A 6,472-nucleotide genomic window follows, 5' to 3' on the forward strand; every position below is an offset into this window, starting at 1 on the left:
AGCGTCGCTGCGGGACTGAATGAGCCACAAAGGGAGCGGCAGACTGTTTAACTGACTGCTTTTTCAGGTTAGCGTCCAACTACGGAGGCCTGAGAGGTGTCATGAAGCATGATATTAGACCCTCAGCCGCTCAGCGAGGCGCGTCAGAATCCTGACAACCCCTGAGCGTCTGCTGACTGACAGCCGCACGAGACAGAGAAGCTGCCGTGATGGTGTGTTAGTGGACCAGACCTTCTATTAGCACACTGTGACTGTTTACAGATTACTGAGCATTTAGAGGACACTGATCGGTCTGGATAACACCAGGAAGTGAACCTGCAGGACAAAGAACTAGCTCGTTGGACAAAATACGGGCAAACCCAGAGAGAAATGATGCATCTGTCCTCGCAGAATTCGTGCTGCTGGAAGCTCGGCGGTGTAGACACTTCTTGCAGGTCATGCAGAGATTACAGTTTTGTTGTCAGCATTTATTGTAAAAAAGGAAATGGAGAGGTTTGGCGTCCTGCTGAGGGGCCCTGAGGGGAGCTACGGAGTGTGATGTTGGAAGAGGGAAAGCTCAGTGGGCGACGCCTCTCACAGCTAATGTGATTGGCTGCTCCATCATGAGTGGAACTGTGGAAATGCTACGTCGTTCAATTCTCAAGTCAAAGGTCGGCAAAGTGGACATTTGTGAGCATTCAGTACAAACATTTGCAGCTGGAAATGCCACTCAGATTCAGTCTCATCAGATTAAAGAGTCAGCATCTTAATCATCATCCATTTATTATCTGCACTGGTTTTGTGCAGCAGACTGCACAAAAACTAAAATCCAAATCTGGGTTAGGTGTTTCTGGAACAAAATCAACTAAATGACAGCTATGAATACATGTTTGGCTTTCACTCAGTGCCATGTGGCAGTTTGTGAGCTGAGATTCAAACACAGACCAAAGGCAGCACAGTACTCAGTTCACTCTCAATGCTGAAAAGGTCAAAAGGTCAAAAAACAACAACAAAAAAATTCTAATTTCCCAAATGTTATCACTGCAGCAAGCTAACGAATAAAAACTGTCAATCAGCCAAACACACTCACCTCATTACACATCTAAAAGCTGGTTTCGATGAAGCCATGCTGACAAATGAAAAATTATACATAATCCTTAAAAATAACATGTTATGGTCTGTGGGTTTAGTTTCACTGGTGGTTGGAGTGGAAAAAGGAAATAGCTCACATATACATTTGGACAATTATGAATTCGTAATGACCCGATTCAGACTTCTAGGTAATAACATAATTTCCTGCTCTTCACTAACTCTTAATGCATTTAGCGCTGCCTCGGGCTTCGTTCTCCATTTAGATTAGGATTCTGCTTCTCACGTGAAATTTCCTCCTCTCACTCTACACACAGTGTCCAACCGTCTGTCTCTGCCCTCCTGTGTTTCTGTCTAGCAGCTTGTTCTCTCTCTTCTGTTTGTCGCTTTTCAACTTGCAGGGTTTCTTTCTGTCACAGCTGACATTTGATTCTTCTTTGTCAATCTCCCACTGACAGCAGCAGCAGGGCAGATCTGAGCAAACTGCTCCTGTCTCCATGTAAACATCCATTACTGAACACTGAGAGCGAAAGGCAGAGAAAGAGGAGAAAAGATGTCCTGTTCGTCCACAGCTCATGTGTTTCAGGCGTCTTCCACAAAACAAATGTTGGAAAAACTCTGACCTCAATTCTGCAACAGCGGAGGACGTCTACGTGCAGCAATCTTCCTCCGTTACAAAAAAGAAACAGAAAAACCAGAGCAACGGCTCAGGATGGGGGAAAACATCAATAAAAGCAACACATTTAGTGGCAGCAGGAGCAAACTGAATTAATAACTTTTGTTCCTGGAAATTGTTTGGTCCCCGAGAAAACTCATTGCACATTTGCAGGTGGCTCCATCACATGTATAGTCGGAATCACCGGTGAACGCGTTGGCCCATCAACCTGTCGTCAAGCAGCACCAGCTCTCAAACTTCAAATACAGCCTGCACTATTATCTCCGACAAACTCATTTCTTTTCTTTTTCTCTGAATTATTTTTTCAGACAAACTCATTTCTAAACGTTCACAAACATCTCAGGCTGGTGTCACAGCTGAGGTCAGATACTTGAGTGAAATTCTCAAGTATCTTCAAAAGAGGTTAGCTTTCACTCGCCTGCTGAATTATATCTTCGATGGTCACAAAACGTTTAACTGAAAACGACACTGATGGCAGGCTGTAACGTTTTCAGGAGCTAAAAGATGCTAAAACAGCTGCAAATCTGAGCTGCTAACTTCCTGAACACAGAGCACACAGAGTTGTGTTTTCCCGTCGGCTGCAGTTTGGAAGTTCTCTTTTTGGTGTCTACATCTGCGACAATGAACCAACAAAAGAAAATGAGCCATAAAACTAAATTCTCCTTCTAATTCATCAGTCCATCAACTCTTTTATGGAGCCACTTGATTTGTTGTCAGTTTAACTCATCAAACGTGACGGATTAAAGATGGTGAGAAACAACCAGATTCCTGCGGATGTCCAATCAAAGGTCGGACTCAATCTGTGCTGATGCTCAGACTGACACAGAATAAGTTAAACACATAATTTCTCATCAGCACTTTCCCACAAAAGGTCAAGCAGTCATGAAACAACTCCTCAGAGTTCAAACTGTCGGCATTCAAATGCTGAGTCAGCGTTTCGATGTTTGACCTGCACGGCTGTTTGAACTGTGACTCTGTCTCCAGAATGAATATTTGGAGGAAGCGCTGTACTCCTCCTCGCTGTGAATGATCTTTTTCAGAAACTGTTCAGTCCACGGGCTGTTTGAGTTGTTGCCTACAGGAGCTGAACTGCTGAATGTGGAATTAATGGAGAAGCTAATGACGCTGCAGAATCACAGCAGAGCTGTTTGTGCTTCGGCGGCCGCAGGTTCAAAGGGTTAACGGATTATTTCTGCCTCAAGGGCAGGAAGGCAAATAACGTGCTAATACAGTAATCAGAGTTGAGGAGAGGAGCGCTGATTGGACCATGGAGGTCTGGAACGGCTCTTCCACGTTTCTACGTTTTCACCGTTTTGTCTTTTGCCACCTGCAAACAAATTTTAATTCTCCTCCACGGCGTTAAACAGCAGCAGTGATTCAGTGGGCCATTTATTCATAGTTACACTCGTTTATGTCCTGCCAAGACTAATTAGCTGCTTAATATTCCCTTTTTGTCACTGCAGAATTAATTAATGCCCTGACCCCGACCAAAGAGAAAAAAATCTCACGTAGCATCATGTTTTCTTTCTCACTCTATAATGAATAAATATTAACGTGAGCGCTGACACTGTTATGACGGCACACAGCAGTTCAGAATCTTAATTGTGATTAAATGACTGCCATGTTCAGTAATTAAAGCCTGTTCAGGTGATTCAAAAGTCTGCCCTGTTGCCAACCCGCAGGCCCTTTGAAACCAATATTATACTTAAAGGGTCATTTCAGCCAAATTTTATTTGACTGCAGTTGCTGCAGCAATCCCATCAATAAAAATGGGAATTTGACTTTTGGTGTCATGTTATTTCTACCTTTCTATCCTTTCTTTCATTCTCAGGTTTGATTTTCAATTTGTAGATGTCTGTCTCTTTCAAAGCCGTAACATCAGGACAAACCCAGATAGCTATATTCAGCTACACAGTTCCTTCTGGGTCTACAGAGTGTTTTAATACTTTTGCTTTTCCTTTTTTAGATTGCTGTTTTCATCCATTAAATTCTGATAAACAGACCGCACACAGCAGGTACATTTAGAGAGTAATTTGTTCTTCACGGGATTCAGTTTGGACAAATAACTGGCTCAATATTGCACTTCTCATTCCCTCTTTTGCCAGAACATGCTCTTTAATTTAACATGAAATGTGTTGATATAATCTCATATTTACATGACTGACAGTTCATTAGTCTTACACATTATACATCTGTGACTAAAATAGACTTAAATATATTTTTAACTGCCTTGACTCACCTGGAAATAAAGAAATACAGTTATCACAACACAATGTGGCTGTAATTGTGCAGGCTGTCTGGGTCTCATCCAGCTAAAGGACCCAAAGGGCTCAGCTAAGCTTCCAGAAATGCCAGTATCAATTGTTCATTAATATGCACAACATTGCTGTGAGTCAACTCTGACATTCATCAAGCATCCACAAACTCAACTGGAAATGAAAGTGCATGTGATGTCTGCTAAAACTTTATAAAGCGGATTATATGTCAGTTTTTGCAGATTGAAAGATTTCATACTGACCTTCAAATGCTCAGAAAACAGAAGAATGAAAAAAAAAGACAGTTTAAAATTTCATTTTTTACATCTAAGAGCGTCTGATGCGCTCTGCGTTTGGCAGCCCGCGTCGGTCTCAGTCTGCCTCAGAGGGAATATTCTGATCAGGTTGAGCTTCAGATCATCAGTAGAAAGACAGAAGTGATTCAGCATGGCAATGATCAAGCTGCACAGGAAAGACTGAGATCACAAAGATAATTGGCCCCAACAGAAGAGTGGATTGTGGGCCGCCGGTGTCAAACCGGGCTCCCCATCAGCAGCCGCGCTCGCTCACATCATATTGACCGCATAAGAGGGACTCTTTCTGCTCTGTGTAATTAGCACCCATCTGACGCAGTCTGAGCGTCTCGTCTGGAATATCAGTGAGTGAGATAAACGTACTGAGATCACAGCGAGCCGGAGCCCCCGTACCTGAAAATCCCCGCTAACACAAAACCATCATCTTGTTGGTGGCTGGGTTCTTCCTCATATTGTCGCTTGGGAATACACTTCTCCTGACAGCTGAAGTTCTGCTGTTAATCTTCAGTATCAGCTGCTGCGTTGCAGGTCTGTAGAGCCGACGTGGCTCAAATTCAAGACCTGCTATTGATGCGGACAGAGTTCAGGGATTTCTGTGTGTTTATAGTGCTCCTTCAGCTGGAAATCTGCTGCCCACAGATATCAGAGGTCAAGTCTAGGCAGTTTGTCACTGCATCCTGTTTACTGACCTTTGATAAAGCAAAGCAGAAATGAAGCATTTCAAAAGTCCTCTTCTGCCTCAGACTTCCTGAAATATGCTAATACGAAACGCACAAAGACATCCTTTTAAATTAAACCTAATCCTCCCGTTTCAACTCCCTCCAAAGGCTGATATGTGACAAAAGAAACCAAATAGCTTCTGAAGTAAGTGAGGGGAAGTGTGTTAATTGGTGAGACAGTTTTTCTAGGTTGAAGGTTGACAGACACGTTTAGAAGAATAGCCTGTATCCCTGATTCATTTCCACTCTCGACTGAGGAGGCCTCTGTTTGAGAGCCAAATTAGTCTCGCTGTTTTAAATCTGCACGTCTGTCTTGCCGCTGAAGACGATCATCCTGCGAGAGACAAAAAGATGAGAACGTTTTCCCTGAACAAATCTTCATCAGCAGACATCGTTTGTCAGCTACAACTGTGGTTTCAGAGAAATTTCCCATGTCAGATGAACTGCCCTTGGCCTCGACAAGCCTCATTAGGCATCGCAGCGAGAAAGCAGCCCAAGGCCCCCCCCCCCCATCAACTCGCCTCGTCAAGGCCTGACTGGCAGGCTAATGGTCCTCCTTCTTAATTGTGCCTCATAACTGTATACTACAGAGACTGAAAAACACAAGTACGCTGTAACGCGTATTCAAGAATATTTGGGTGTCATTAAAAATAAAATATGAAGAATGTCAATAAATCGAGCCCCTGTATCGCCACAGCGACAGACACACCAGACTTTAGTTGCCATGGATACATCGATGAAAGCCTGATAGGGCTTGGAAAAGAACGCAAAAGAATTAAGTGGAAACCATTTAAAAAAAAAAAAGAACATCACCTTTTATTTAAAAATCTTGCTGCTGAAAAATATTGAAAGAGCCGCTTAGCACATTTACATTTTGTCTGCCTATCGTTTCCACCGACATTTCTGTGGATTTACATCGATCGGTAAACGTGTTCGATGCGGATGCACAGAGTCAGGCGTTAAGCGATTTGCACAGCGGTGACATAAATAACATGGAATTGGGTGGATGGTAAACACATCCAGATGATGCATGTAAATACATTTCACATAAACACAAAGCGCTAAGCTGCAAATAAACACAAACACACCGAATGACAGAAATCCAAAAGGGAAAAAAAAAAAACTAAACACAATAAAACCACTGTAGAAAATGCATGAAAATATTATGTTATTAAAAACCTGTAAACACGTTATACAGACGTGTAAAAGGAGCTTATCGTGAGGTTAAACAGGCTCTGAGACAGGAGATTATTACTGGCTGCCTGTCTCGCAAATTAAGCCACTGAAAAGTTTGCAGCAACTTTGATGAGAGAGACACAGAATTAAAATGAAATCATTCTCAGACCAGCAGAATGTGTTTCAGAGGGAAAGCAAAATCATTAATTCTTTGTCTCAGTCGTGACCTTTAGCCGACGACTCACAGGATTGTCTGTCTACATC

Source organism: Echeneis naucrates, chromosome 17 (genome assembly GCF_900963305.1).
Source record: "Echeneis naucrates chromosome 17, fEcheNa1.1, whole genome shotgun sequence".
In the NCBI taxonomy this organism is placed as follows: domain Eukaryota; kingdom Metazoa; phylum Chordata; class Actinopteri; order Carangiformes; family Echeneidae; genus Echeneis; species Echeneis naucrates.